This window comes from Hemiscyllium ocellatum, chromosome 3 (assembly GCF_020745735.1).
Source record: "Hemiscyllium ocellatum isolate sHemOce1 chromosome 3, sHemOce1.pat.X.cur, whole genome shotgun sequence".
Lineage (NCBI taxonomy): Eukaryota > Metazoa > Chordata > Chondrichthyes > Orectolobiformes > Hemiscylliidae > Hemiscyllium > Hemiscyllium ocellatum.
In genome coordinates, this window is record NC_083403.1 from 39705129 (window position 1) to 39721091 (window position 15963).

The following is a 15963-nucleotide window of genomic DNA, read 5'->3' on the forward strand; positions in this document are numbered from 1 at the left end:
CAGAATGGCCAACTCTCTCTTTGCTGCCGGGGCATTAATTAGTCTCAGGGGAGTGTTTCTGTACAAAACATGTTCTCCTAGGAGGCACCCGCCTGCCACCACCTTCTCCTTGACACTGGTGAAGTTTCCTCCTTGCAGAATAGCCAGGCCAGATCAATGGCAATAAGTATCCCTCCCAACCAAATCGAAGGCCTGTGGGCCCACAGAGTTCACCATTTCCTGTAGCTGCTGAGCTGTCTAGACGTAGCTGCTGCCGGACCAACTCTTTTTCTTATGCTTTGACTATTCTAGTTTGATCTGATGTCCAGGCAGAAACTCTTTTATACAATAGAAATTTATTCTAATCCATGAATATCCAACCAGCTAAAAGCAAAGAACAGCTGGAAGATAACAATGGATGATGTACGATCTGTAAGGAGAAAAGATGTGTCATGCCTTCCAACAGGACTGAAGTAAACATGCATTTTGAAAAAAATTGCAAAATGAGGAATGGAGCAATTAACAAGGAGGGAGTTAAATAGTCTACGAGATGCATATTAAAGACTGATGAATATGGATGGCACAGAGATATTTAAAAATTAATGAATTAGCAAGTAAGAGAGATGGAGAGGAAAAATATAGTCTGCGTCCATACAAGCAAAAATATAAGAAAATAAAAGAAAACATAATTAATAGGCTTCATTTTGAATTTAGATTCTGCGTGCTTATGGGAAACCCATTATACACCTCATTAGGCTTTCCTCTCCATCGAGTAAAAAATGAGGTCTGCAGATGCTGGAGATCACAGCTGCAAATGTGTTGCTTGTCAAAGCACAGCAGGTTAGGCAGCATCTCAGGAATAGAGAATTCGACGTTTCGAGCATAAGCCCTTCATCAGGAATAAGAGAGAGAGAGCCAAGCAGGCTGAGATAAAAGGTAGGGAGGAGGGACTAGGGGGAGGGGCGATGGAGGTGGGATAGGTGGAAGGAGGTCAAGGTGAGGGTGATAGGCCGGAGTGGGGTGGGGGCGGAGAGGTCAGGAAGAGGATTGCAGGTTAGGAGGGCGGTGCTGAGTTGAGGGAACCGACTGAGACAAGGTGGGGGGAGGGGAAATGAGGAAGCTGGAGAAATCTGAATTCATACCTTGTGGTTGGAGGGTTCCCAGGCGGAAGATGAGGCGCTCCTCCTCCAGCCGTCGTGTATTTGTGTTCTGCCGGTGGAGGAGTCCAAGGACCTGCATGTCCTCGGTGGAGTGGGAGGGGGAGTTAAAGTGTTGAGCCACGGGGTGATTGGGTTGGTTGGTTCGGGCGGCCCAGAGGTGTTCTCTGAAGCGTTCCGCAAGTAAGCGGCCTGTCTCACCAATATAGAGGAGGCCACATCGGGTGCAGCGGATGCAATAGATGATGTGTGTGGAGGTACAACTACACGACGGCTGGAGGAGGAGCGCCTCATCTTCCGCCTGGGAACCCTCCAACCACAAGGTATGAATTCAGATTTCTCCAGCTTCCTCATTTCCCCTCCCCCCACCTTGTCTCAGTCGGTTCCCTCAACTCAGCACCGCCCTCCTAACCTGCAATCCTCTTCCTGACCTCTCCGCCCCCACCCCACTCCAGCCTATCACCCTCACCTTGACCTCCTTCCACCTATCCCACCTCCATCGCCCCTCCCCCTAGTCCCTCCTCCCTACCTTTTATCTCAGCCTGCTTGGCTCTCTCTCTCTTATTCCTGATGAAGGGCTTATGCTCGAAACGTCGAATTCTCTATTCCTGAGATGCTGCCTAACCTGCTGTGCTTTGACCAGCAACACATTTGCAGCTTTCCTCTCCATCGAAGAAAATGGGCTGCAAGGTCAGGCAGGCTGTGTTAAGAACAGTTATTTGAGATAATTTGGTCAAAAAGTTAAAACTAGAAATTGTTTCTGTTGACTATGTCTGCAGGAAGTGCACAATTCTCCATGCACAATGATCAACAATCAATGAAAGGTAGCTCAGTTTTCCATATCTAGATTCCTTTCATATTGTCTTGAGGTTTCCAAGGTTTTTTTCCATAAAAACCAAGTGTGGCATTCTGCCTGGAGTGGGCACAGGCCCAATGGAGATTTTAAATGAGACAAGAATGTACATTCCCATCCTTCCAGTTAATTTGCCAGATTGAAGGATGATTAGGTATTGCAGTGTGCAAAAGCACAAGATAACTTTTACCCGTGAGCTGTTTCCATGGCCTCATTGACAAAAGTGACAGAAAAGATTCTATGATTAGGGCAAAGATTTATGCTGTTTTATTGTAAATTCAAACAATAATGTCAAAGTCAACTTTGGGACATTATAAATGCCAAGATTAATTGGTAGCTAGAAAGTCCCTAACTTTGAGGCCTAGCATATAGTCACAAGCCCTTGTGCCAACACTTCACTTTCATGCTCATTCAAACAAATGTCAAAAAAAAATTAGAAGCTACTGGTAGCAGCGGAGAAAGTAATTGATACCCTGGTTTCACATCAGGATCATTGTGATCACACATAGAATGAATGATAAAGGTAGTCTTGAACATGTGTAGAATTTGGCACTGATGCTGTATAATTTATACTTTCTAATTTCTGGCAGCTCAAAGAATTGTCTTCAGTATGTTGGTGAGGTGTGAAATTGTAAACTATAGATTGATGTCGGGATCAACCCACAAATAGGATCACCTAATTTTTCCAGCCCCAGGAATTATGTTTCTGTATGAGTTAATCTCTCCTCTCAGCCATATCCTGAAGTGAGCATGAAGACAGCTGTCTCATCCAATAGAGATAATTGGTGGTGAGTTTAACTTGAGAATGAAATGAGGTAGGAAGGCATAGCTGGGGTTGGAATCATATCCATGCTGTTGGCATCACTCTGCTTTGTGAGCCAGTTATCCAACCAACTGAGCTACTACAACATATTATATTTGCATGCACAATCAGCCTCAAGTTTTCAAACCTACAAATGTATGTCCTATTTACTGATACTTTAAGCACTACAGCATTTAACAACAACAACAAGCAAAACCACATAAGACTGAGACTTCTTATGAGCTAGTTGACTCCAACAGTCTTCACCCCTTAAACTGTAAATGCTTGAACTATGAAGTCTACTTGTCTACAAAACAGCCAAATAACTGAAGAAGTATATATTCATCAGTTCTTGAAGAAGGAAGTCTATTCCTATCAGGTAAATGCCTCATATATAATAGTAGCGTTTGGGAACATACGTGTTTCCTGTTTTTGTTACCGTGAATGTAACTCCAGCAGGCTGTGGTGTTAATTGATATGAAGGACTTGGTGATGAAATGTCAACACGTTTCTGACCAAACTAATGTGAAAAGCTGACCCAGCTGAATGGTTGTGAGAAAGGAAGGTAGAAATCCAGGGCTGCTGTTACAACACGGCAGTAAGCCATTCTATAAATAAAACCAAACACACAAACACCAAGCTCACCTCACTTCTTAATCTGTTAAAGTATGAGTGACAGAGAACTACCTAAATTTCATTATTTGAAGAAAAAATAACAACTTTATTCTTTAATTCCAAAAGTGAACATTAAGCAACAACTATTTACAACTCTAAGCCTCCTTTGCCATAAAGATTTGTTATCTACGTCCTATACTGATCCAATAGAGCCCCTATTAAATTTACAGCAAACCAATTTTCAAAACCAGACAGCTGCTGTTGTCTTTGGGTTTTGAATCTCCTCTATGTAGATCTTCCTGGCTCGTCTTTGGTCTTCTGCTGCAAAGATTTTTCATATGAAAAAGGTATCTTCGAGAGAGTTTTGAATAGCAGTCTGTCGATGGCAGAAGGTACTCTTTCTCTGGTCAACTCTTTCTCAAATGCCTGCTTTTTATACCCCAAAACACTGGATCATCTCATTAGTTTGATGTTGTCGAAACAGTAAATTCAAATTTGATTGAGTTTTAATATCTTGGGGCATAAAATTTAAACAGATTGGTTAAATTCAAACTGCTGTGAAAACAACAAGGTATCTAGATTTCCACAATATGTTACAACTTTCAATTTTTCAGCACACTCTGTGATTGCTGTCAGTCACATGGCAGGTACCTGCATTCACTCTCTCTTAAAGGTGCAGAGTACATGCCTTCAAATTCATAACATTGCTTAAAGAGGAAGTTTTGGAGGTTGGGGCCTTAGCAACTGAAGGGATGTCTGTCAGCAGTGGAGTAATGTAAATTGGGGGCATACAAGAAATGTTGTGTTGGAGCTACACAATGATATTATGGATCTGTGGGAGGTTAAGAGCAGGGCAGAAATACAGCCACAGAACTGAAAGATTTATATCAGAGGTAATAATCTGGACTTTCTAACCTATTCATTACTGGTTTGGACATAAGGCCTCCAGGATAAACATCTCAGTAAAGGTTTAATAAAAGGTTTATATTCATCTTTTTCAGTTTTGCTGCTTGTCCTCTTCAAATCCTTCAATTTTAAAAGGGTCTGGGTACAATGGATACAGTTAATGCATCTGTGTTGGCAGTTCCTCGGAATTGCCTTAGTTCTCAGATGACAGAGGAGCCCAATTTTGGATCCACAACATTTTCAGTAATGGGTACAGATTGTTGTGTGGGGAAATGGAATCTGTAACCCCTTGTTGACTTGCCTCCCCTCCCTTTGCCTTTATTGTTCCATCTCATGTTTGAATCACTGAGCCTTGAGCTGGCTTGTGCCTTGATGACCAAGGGGTGTCGTGTTGAGCACTCAGCAGCTTCCTCCTGCTAGTCAGCGATGTCAATGCCTCTGTGCTTTCAGTGATTAAAATTATACTTATTCCTTTGGCCACCCTTTGAGTGTTGGCCAAAGGAGAGCACGGAGAAGAGAACCTCCCAAATGACTGTTTGTTTTTTGGACGTCCGGTGTCAATGGCCTGTCCATTAGAGTTAGTTCTTCAGGAGCTGGGGTTTGATGCTGGAGGATGTAGCTTCTTGCATTGATCTGGCAGTCCTCCCATTTATTTGCCAGGATTTGATATGGGCACTACTGATGGATGCGCTGAAGGATCTTAATGTAACATCTGTAGATGGTCCAGATTTCACTACAATAGATCAGGATGGTCAACACAACAGCGTTATACCATTATCTTTGCTCCCCATTGTCAAAGACATGTTGGCGCAACTTGAAGAAGGCAATGCTGAAGCAATTGACTCAGTGCTAGACGTTTTAGGTGATGGAAAGGGAGCAGCGAAATGTTGAGTTCATTTCCCCTATCGACCCTTAACTTTTCCACTCCTTACGTTCATTGAACAGTAATACAATTCATCCACCCTCACTCATACATTTATACAAGTTAACTTGAATGTTTGGTCACAACCCTTAAAATCAAATCAAGTCTTAGTGCCAGACGCATTTGATAAAGTTAACTGGTAACCTTTGGTATATTTCCCATCTATGGTTGCAACCATTTTCACTTGTCTGAATGACGCTCGACGAGATGGGTTATGTATACTCTTGGAAGAAGCACACTTGTAAACAGAACAGCAGATGGTGATGCTGGTGCTGTTTACCATGTGAAAATGTTTTGTCTTGCAGAATCACAGAATTCTCACTGTGCAGGAGGAAGCCATTGAGTTATTCCAACGTTTTCTCCCTGTCATCCTGCACGTTCTTCCTTTTAGATAACAATCAAATCCCAGTTCGAATGCTTTGATTGAACCTGCATCTGCCACAGTCTGAGGCAGTGCATTCCAGCCATTCACTGTGTGAATTTTTAATCTCATATTGGTTTCACTTCTTTTATCAATTATTTAAAATCTTCGCCCTGTTGTTCTCTATTGTTCCATGAATGAGAGCAGTTTTTGTTTGATTTTGAAGGTAGCTCTCTCCATTTCTGACTGGAGTAAGCTATTTTATTGCTACCACCAAATATTGATATCACCACAAAAATACATCCCTCTCTCATGCTCTCAATGTCTTTTACACTCAGTTCGAGCAGAATGTCAGTGGGGTTACAGGTATCACCTGCGCAACACAGCCCCAGACAACTTGTTCCTTCTGTGTAGACCGCTATAGACATCAGCTCAGCATTCTTGGGATTGAACCCATGGAAAGAGACTGGCCTAGATAGGGGCCCTAGCCATGCACTCAGACGCTGTGTGGATCAGCTGACAGGAGTATTCACTGATATCTTTAATTTCCCCTTACTATGATCTGAAGTCCCAACCTGCGTCAAGATGGCCGCCATCATCACGGAACAAAAGGTAACACAATGATTGCCTCAATGATTAGTGGTTCTGACCTCCATAATTATGAGGTGCTTTGAGAGATTAGTGTTGCTCACATCGACCTGAGTCTCCCAGCCTGCCTCGATCCTTTGTGATTTGCCTACCAGTGCCATAGGTCCATGGCAGAGGCCACTTCCCTCGTCCTACACTCAGCCCTGGAACCTCTGGATAATAAGGATACCTACAGCAGACTTCTAAATATTGACTCCAGCTCCACCTTTTTCACTATAATCCCAACCAAACTAATCCCAAACTCCGAGGCTGAGGTCTCGGCTCCACCCTCTGCACTCAATTTCCTCACTCATAGACTGCAATCAGTTAAGATCAACAACAGCCACATCCTCAACACCGGCTCCCCGCAAGGTTGCATACTCAGCCCCCTGCTTTAGTCCCTGTATACCCATGGCCGTGTGGCCAAATTTCATCTGAACGCCATCTACAAGATCACTGATGATACTGGATATCAGGCAAGGAGAAAGTGAGGACTGCAGATGCTGGAGATCAGTGTCAAGAGTGTGGTGCTGGACAAGCACAACAGGTCAGGCAGCATCCAAGGAGCAGGAGAATCAACGATTCGGGCATTAGCCATAATCTTGATCGGTCCCATTATGATCTGTCTGTACTGCATGCAAAACAAAACTTTTCAGTGTACTTAGGTTCATGTCACAATAATAAATCAAATCAAATCATTTCTGCTCTGAAGTTTAATTTTGTCCCTTTTAAGAAGAATACACTGTTCTAAATGCTTTAACATCTCTGAGCATTTCCTTTATATTGACGTCAGGTTTCAGCACAGAATTAGATATAGAGTAGTGTACAGCAATGTCATTGGACTAGTAATCCCGAAGTTCAGGCTCATACCCAGGCAAATCAGGCAAATTCCCCCTCATTGGCAGCCCATGAAATTTAAATTGAATTTATTAAAATCTGGACGAAAGGCCAAGTCTCTATAGAGGTGGCTATGAAACCATCAGCATGGTTGTAAAACCAATCTGGTTCACAAATGTCCTACAGCGAAGGAAATCTGCCATTCTTACCTAGTCTGGTCTACATGTGACTCCAAACCTCCAGCAATATGGTTGACTGCCCTCTGAATGGCCTGGCAAGTCACATATGAGAAATTAGGAACCAACAGCAAATGCTGTGATTGCCAGTGATGCCCATATTCTTTGAATGAATAAAACAAAGAAAATGTGGTTTCAAGCTCTTTCTAGCACCTGACCATCTAGTCTAGACTAACACACCAGTGATATGCTGGTCTCCTTCAAAGGATTTCCCAAGATATTGAGGTGAATGCCACAGAATTATTTGCAGAATATGGAAAATCTTTTGTAGCCCCTCCAATATTCTTGTTCAACCAATTATGTCAAAAACATAATTTTGTTGTTCAGTTTGTTGTTTGACGGACAGTAGGATCTGGTCTATCATAAAAATAGTAATCTATATAACAGTCAATGGCTTCGAGTTCATTGTACAAGACAGACTAGAAGAAGTTCCTGAGAGATTTGATATGCTGCAATTTAATTACAACTCTTTCCTTCGGTCCAGGGATTAATGCAACACCTGCACTGTAACTCCCTCCGATAATGTCTTAGCACTTACATTTTGAGGTAGTTAAAATCAAATTTTCTAATAAAACAAAGAATTGCAGGTGCTGGGAATCTGAAACAACAACAATCATTATCGAATTTCTATTGGTTTGGCAACATCTGTGGAGAGAAGGTCCAGTGACCCTTCTGTAGGGAGTTCTGTAGGAGAGTCACAGACTTAAAATGTCAATGCTGTTTCTCTCTCCAAAGGCTGCCAGACCTGCTGAGTTTCTCTAATAATTTATGCTCATATTTTGGTAATCAATTCTTATTGGTTTACAAAATCCACAAAATAAATATAAATGAAGAGGGCGAGTTAGTCTATTTTAAGTGACTGGTCTGAGGGATCTTTACACCATCTACCCCATTGTCACATTGTTTCTTAAATAATTCCAGGGACTTCTGTCTCCAGTGTTCTCTCTCAGGATTTATTCCCCATGTAGGCCATGCTTTGTGTGAGGTGGAATTTCACACCATTAGATCTAAATTTACCTTGTATTCATTTTAATCTATCTTGACTTGTGGAATCCTACAGTTCAGTTTATTATAAAAACAGAAAGTGCTGGAGAAACTCTGAAAACCTAGGCAGCATCTGTCGAGAAAATCAGGGTAAGATCTTACTTTTTCTGGGCTTTGTTTTTGGTTTCTACAAGTTTCATTACAAGTTTCTCTCCGCAAAGCCTGAAATGGTGGGATTACTTACCGCAAGTGCCAAAACACATCTCACTACCCATCCGACCCTGATGAAGGGGATATGTGTCCATGAGCACACCCTATCCTTGCTGCTGCATTGCTTACTAGTGCCCTCTGAAGGACAGCATTGAAGTGCAGGAGTTTCTTGGAAGTGAATCAGAGATCTGCCACGAAGGTTTAAGGAGGCTGGCATATATCAGATACCAGTGTCTGTGGGTGTGAGGTGTATTTGGCTAGTACCCATGGACCTTACCCTGAGATGGTGGTGCCTGGTGACCAATATAGACGGCCTTTGGAGTGAATAGGGAGCTGGAGTTTCAATGTTAAGATTTGGCTGTTTCCAGTTTGTTTTCAGACGGTGGTACAATGGAAAGCTGCATAGTAAATAAGCTCATTAAGAAACAATAACTCCCCTTAAAGGGCAACTAACTGCTGCTAGCAGGAATTTCACCTTAACGTTTGAAACTTGCAGTGAGAGTGGTTTTATGGAATTCTACCTCATTTCCTGCCTTGGGCCGCGTCTTTCGGGCTCCAATAAGATTCTGACCAATATTTTGAGACAATATGGCTCTGCGTTGGAAATCTGAAACGCCAGTTCTGAAGAAGCTTCTGAACTGGAAATATTAATTCTGCTAATCTCTCCACAGATGCTGTATGTCTCCAGTACCTCGGTTTTATTTCAGATATCCAGCATCTGCGGAATTTCACATTTCGTTCCATTCTTTAACGAAAGTTTATACATTTATAAGACCACCTTTCAAGACACCAGCTTTCAGGGGGCTGAGAAGACCTTCCTTTGTAATTCAGAGACCTGACACCAGAGATCAGCCTTGTAGCTCTTCTCCACACGATCTTCTGTGATTCAATTTTGTTTCTTAGTGATTAGGACTCCACATTATTCAAGGGCCAGTCTGATTTGAGCACAACGCAGTTGACTCAGCGCCTCCTGTCAGTGGGATCCTGTGTTCGAGGCTACCCTCAATCTGCCCAGCTTCGATTGAGACGGGCGGTCGTAAGATGCTTGTCTGTGGGTGATGTTTCGTGGAGAGGTGAATCCTGAACTAGATCAGCAGCAATAATATCCTTGTGATTGAATTATTTATTGTGCATCAATTACACAGAACGGAACCTATCTGGCCAGATCGCGCAGGCTATAATACGCCTTAAAAATCGCATTTGTTTTGTAAACACATCTGCATCTCCACCAGTTGCTCCTTCTGCTTTTGTTGTATTAGCAACACAGACTAGTAGTTATGTTCGGTCAACATTTATGAATGGAACGGCGTTGTGATGACAAAGCCGGTGATCTGTTATTTGTGTGATGTCAGGACAGAGACTGCCTCGGGCAGTGGGATCCTCTCCTCTAAGCACGCTTCCTTTCATCCTTTGTCTTTGTCAGTTCAATATTCGAGTATTTGCATTCTGCTGGCGCCCCATTGGAATACCCAATTTCCTACGTTTTAATACTAAAAATCATACATCACCAGGTGATAGTCCAACGGGTTTATTTGGAAGCATTAGACCTGTTGGTCTCAGAACCTGTGTGATTTTTAACTTTGTCCACCCCAGTCCCAACACCGGCTCCTCCAAGTCATGTTCCAATATATGATCCTTGACTAAATCTAGCAGCGATAACAAGGGCGAGCAGCCTCTGCGGGTTCCCGAATGGACAGGGTTGCTGCATTAGCGCTGATGGTTTGTCCTTGTCTAAAGGATTTTGATTTTTATCTGGCTAGCAACGTTGGTGTTCCTTGCCCCGACTCCTCCCATATCCCCAACCACTCTGAAGGTCAGGGAAATTATTTCCAGTGCGCAGATATAATGGGTTTACAGAGGGGAAACAAATCCCCGGTGAGTGGGAGGAAGAGGAGCTCAGAACAGAAGTCAAGCTCCCTGTCAGTCACACTCTGTGTTTCGGCTGAGAATTTCTGGAGAGACAGAGAGAAAGCAGGGCGGGGCATGGGGAGGGGGAGTGTTCACTTTCTGGTGAGAGTCTCCGATCCACCGGCGAGGAAACACCATTCAGGCTCAGGCTTGACATCAGAAATGACTGCTCGATGCCAGGAGCAGCCCCCTTCAGGCAGCAACAGGCAGTGAGCAGCTCTCGCTGCACAGCGTGACCTGCAGGTGAGGCGGCATGCACCCCGGGACTGGGACTGGGACTGGCCGGCACCGGAGGGAGGGAACGGGGAGATTGGGGAGAGGGCTGCACGCTCCCTCCGGGCAGTCTCTGCGCTCTGACCAAACGTCCAGCTTTACACCTCCCCGCGGACTGTCTATCCCAGAAGGATGAATTCCCTTCTTACTGGGAAGGTGGAAACTGCGGTGGGTTTGTGTCCAATTACTGGACATGTGCGTGCGGTTCCCAGGATCTAATCCCAATGTGGTGGATCATCGTGCCCAGAAACTTTCCACGGGCTAAACAAAGCAGCTGTGTTTATTTTACCCCTCTTGAGAAGTGGGACGCGATTGCATGATGTGATTCGTTTTTTATATAAAAAAAAGGCGAACTCGATTTATTGAGGAATTGAGGGGTTTCTGTATCGATGCAGCTGGAATGGCCGGGACTGACCTGTTTGTATTGACAGGCTGTCGGAACATAAGAAATAAACTGAAATAATGAGCACCCTGAAAGGGGGTGGGCAGTGAACTGAAGGGGCAGCGCTTGTTAAAAAAAAAGTGCGTTGATTTCAATGCTTGTCGTGGGGTATATTAAACTACCTTCACAGCGCTGAGGAGTCCCTGCAGTGTGAGCAACAGGCACTTGGGTCTGTCTCACTGAGCGACAGGACCAGCAGTTTATTGCAGTAACTGATGTCAGTTAAAGATCAGTGGGAAACGACGAAGAGGGGGGGGGGGGGGATCTTTGGGGGTCAAATTAAATATATAAAGAGGAACAGGAAGGTTGGATAGAGAGAGAAAGAAAAAAGAATTGGAAGTAAAAATAAGAAACCTCAACAAATGTACCACTTGCAGGAATAAGGTCACAGCCTCTGGGCCTCCAACGCTGCATGGCATCGCGGGTCAACATTACAGGCTCCAATGACTCCCTCCATACTCACAGCTCTGACTGTCTGGGGAGTTTAATCGCCCAAAATCCGGCAATGTCCCCGCACTTCCATCTCGTTTTTTTTTGTTGCTGGGCTAAGGATGGAGCAGCGCTGGGGCTTCACAACTCCCCACCAGTACTTCCTCTCCACACGTTTTGAATGCACTGACAACGGGGTTTTTCTTATATCCCAGCAAATTCTGAGCCAATGAATTGAGAACCTCCACTGTGTGGACAGCCCGTTTGCAGAACACATTGTTGTCGTGGTGCAGAAATGGCAGAGAAAAGAAAATAGAGAGTGATTTAAAGGATCCCGCAATAAAATTTACCTGGAGGTTTTATGTTGTGATCCGAGAGTTGAACCAATCATTCGAGCTTGGAAATGAAAAGGGTTCAATTATATTGCTCCACAGAGTCTACATGGCCATCATGGAGAGGTGCAGTGGGGAGCTCTTGTGGCATAGTGGCAGCGTCCCTATCTCTGAGACAGGAGAGCTAATAGCTTCAAGTGCCACCTGCTCCAGTGTAATAACATCTCTACCCAGGTTAGCCGTGTCTCCTTCAAGAGGTAGCATTGACATAGTGGTAACATCTCTGGACTTGGAATCCAGCACCCCAGTTTAGTGTTTTGGGGGACATTGAAACCTCACCATGGTTTTCAAAGAGTAGAAAGATGCTGGAAACAAATTTGCAAGGAAATTAGAGAGGTGTGAGTGATCTGGAATAGGGGTAACGGGGGACTTGCATTGTCTGAATATTGACTGGATAGTAGTACTGCGAAAGGCAGAGGGAGGCAAGCATTTCTAGAGTGTGTTCAGGAGAATTTTCCAAGTGGTATGTCACCAGTTCAACATGAGCGTAAGCACCACTGGACCTGCTGCCTGGAATTGAACTGAACAAAGTGGATCAAGTGTCAGTAGGAGAACATGAAGAGACAATGATCATTGTATCATAAGGTGTAATCAGAAGCAAAATACTGTGGATGCTAGAATCTTGAAAGAAAATCAGAAAATGCGAGTGAAACACAACAATTCTGGCAGCATCTGTGAAGAGAGTAACAGAGTTAACATTTTGAGTCTGGTGTAATTTTTCTTCAATCTTTTTCTGAAGAATTACCTCTGACTCACAACATTCACTTCCCACGGATACTACCAGAACTGCTGAGTTTCTCCAGCATTTTCTGATTTGATACTGTAAGGTTTACATTAGTTATGGAAAAGAAAAAGCAATAATCCAGATTAAGAAAGGCAACCTCAATGGAGTAAGAATAGATGTGACCCAGTTAAATTGGAGTTAAAAGTTTGCAGGCAAGACTGTAACTGATGAATGAGTTATCTGTAGAGAAGAGAGAGTTTGGGCATGGTTGAGGTACATTTCTACAAAGGGCAAACAAATCCAGAGCTCCCTGAAGAAATATAGACAGGGACATGAAGAGAAAGAAGAAAAGGTGCATGTGAGTAAGAAGCAGGTTGAAAATAGAAAATACAAAAGGGTATTGAAAAAGTAAAGAACACAAACAAAGAGAGAGTATGAAAAGAGACTGGCAGCTAACATTAAAAAAGGTTTTCTATAGGCATAAAAATAGTAAAATCATGGTGAAGAGATGGTGTAGGATGATTAGAACCCTAAAGTGATTTAAGCCTGAAAACATGTGGCACGATTAATGTATTTAATTAATACTTTGCATCTATCTTTACCAAACAAGAAGATATTACACAGGTAGTGGTGAAAAAAGAGCTAGTTCTGACAATTCATATATTCAAAAGGAAGGTATTGGATTGTCTATACTCGCAGGTAATAAGACACCATGACCAGATGAGATGCATCCCAGGATTTTATGGGAAGAGAGAGTGGAATGTAAATCTTAAAAATAACAGGTCTAGCAAATTCTGTGAAGAGATAATAGAGTTAATGTTTCGGGTCCAATATGACATTTTTGGAACTAAAGAGTGTGGAAAATAATGAAGATGGTGGAGGCACTGAGCACAATTTTCCTGTTTTTCTGAGACTCACAGCAATACCAGAGGACTGTTCAAGTTAAAGACATAAAGCCAAGCAGAGCAACTACAGATCAGATCATTTAGCCTCGGGTGGCCTGGCAAGGTTCTTGAACCAACAGTGCAGGGCAAAATTAATAGGCGCCTGGACAAATGTGGGTTAATTAAACAAGGTAGCATGGAGTTATTATAATATTACACTCATCAACCTTCTCTGTTAATGCAATAAAAATACTCAAGCAAATTTATGTTGAGTTATTAGACAGGATTGCTGAGTGTAACATTGATGATGATGTACATGGATTCCAAAAGGCAATTGAAAAAATGCTACATAATTGACTTGCGAGCAGAGCTGCCCAAGGGATAAAGCAACAGCAAAATGGTTGCTAGGTTGGATATGTATCAGGAAACAGTATTTTTCCGGGTTCGATTCCAGCCTCGGGTGACTGTGCAAACTCCACACAGACATTCTCCCCGTGTCTGCTTGAGCTTCCTCCGGGCGCTCCGGTTTCCTCCCACAGTCCAAAGATGTGCAGGTTAGGCGAATCAGTCATGATAAATTGCCCGTAGAGTTAGGTGCATTAGTTAGGGGTGAAAATGTGTTGCTGGTTAAAGCACAGCAGGTTAGGCAGCATCCAAGGAACAGGAAATTCGACGTTTCGGGCCAGAGCCCTTCATCATTAGTTAGGGGGAATGGGTCTGGGTGGGTTACTGTTCGGAAGGTCGGTGTGGACTAGTTGGGCTGAAGGGCCTGTTTCCACACTGTACAGAATCTAATCTAATCTTCGTGGCTAGAATATTTTGGACTGGAGGAAGTAGGGTTCATTGTCAATTTTGGACTTTATAGCTTGGTACATTATATGAATATTGTATAACTATATTGTGAAAAACAATCCGATAAGTAGGGATTATTCTGATAAAAGTCATCGTCTCAATGTGCTGAGTGGTATCCTGCTCCAAAAGTGCTGGCTATTCAGTGTGCTTCTGCATAATTTAATAACTGGATAGTAATATTGAAAATTTCCATGAAATCTGGGGGAAACAGACAAATTGTGCTGACATACATCATGTATTGTTTTCTGAATGCTACATCTTTCTCTCTTGCACACATGAAGATCTCCTAATCAATTACAATATTGAATTTATTTTTGCATTTCTCAGTGTATGTGGTGCTTTTGTTTTCTGAAAAATTTTTCAGCATCCACTTTATTTGCTGTATTCTTATTCACCTCTTACAGAGTGGAGATAAACCAACCAATAAAACATACCAGAGGCTTGGAAAGTCAGTGGTGATACAAGGGAGTGTGCTCTGCAGAAAGAGCCGAAGGGAAAGTGGTAAGAGCTAATAAGGCAAGCAACAGAGACTGTAAAGAAAGCTAAATGATGTTCTACATCTGTCAAGAAAAAAAATATAGTCCTCAAAGCAAGAGGGAATTGGAGCAGAGAAGCAAGTCAGGGAAATTGCAGACCATTCTCCACCAAATCAAAGTACTGGCAAAATCTTGCATCAACCTTACATTCAATAATTCATTAGTTTTATGAATGGGCAGAAAAAAAATCCAGGATTGTGTTGGAGAGGTATGGAAGTAATATCAAACTGGTGGAAACAAAATAGTCCTTCCCATACAATCAAACTGTAGCTGGACAAAAAAAATTGCTACAATCCTAATTAAGGTTGAAGGTTTGGAAGGGAACTTGTTTGAAATGATTTTGGTTGCATACAAGGTGTCTGCTTTTTCATACTCAGTATTTAACCCTTGAGATCAAGAAGTTGGCCTTTGTAAAACAGCTTTCATTGTAACCTGAAAGGTTATGATCACTGAAGTGACATGTGTTTGAAAGAGTACATGACCTGGACTTTTTTTGGTGTGTTGCTTGATAATTGGAGAATGTCTAAGTTACCCTCTCAGCAAAAAGGCTGTCACTGTGTGAGAACTGGAAAGTTTATTGAGTCAGTGAGGTGACCAACATGCAGCATTCTTTAAAAAAAAGATTTTGCTGATAAGAACACATGGGTTTTAATATATCACAATAATTTAGAAAACAAAATTCCATTGTTTAGTCTGTTTGTTTTCTAATCAACATGTTCAGAGGTGTTGTCCCACATTTCTGGAGCAGGTAGGACAGAACCCAGGACTCTTGGCTTAGCTGAAGGGACTCTACCACTGTGCCACAAGAACCCTCGAATGTGCAGTGGAATATTGGATCAGTCTGAGGACCTTTTAAATTAGTCAACCAACATACTTCAATTGCACTTTTCATTAACAGAGCAGAAATTCTCCGCAACTTGGCCCAATTACTTCTTCCTCTGAGAATAATTGAGAGTGAAGTTACGAAATTACTTGAGGGTTCTTGTGATGCAGTGACAGTGTCCCTACCTTTGAGCTGGGAGACCTGCATTCAA

At 42.7% G+C, this 15963-nt stretch overlaps 1 protein-coding gene across 2 annotated transcripts in view; it reads left to right on the forward strand.

The window, feature by feature from the left end:
- Positions 1 to 14834: 14834 nt before the first annotated feature.
- Positions 14835 to 15963, forward strand: part of LOC132837017 (melanocortin-2 receptor accessory protein 2-like) — a 32092-nt gene continuing 30963 nt past the window's right edge. For both annotated transcript variants that reach the window (XM_060856657.1, XM_060856667.1), the window contains exon 1: positions 14835 to 14894. The gene's annotated coding sequence lies outside the window, so the exon portion shown is untranslated. The remainder of the gene's footprint in view (positions 14895 to 15963) is intronic.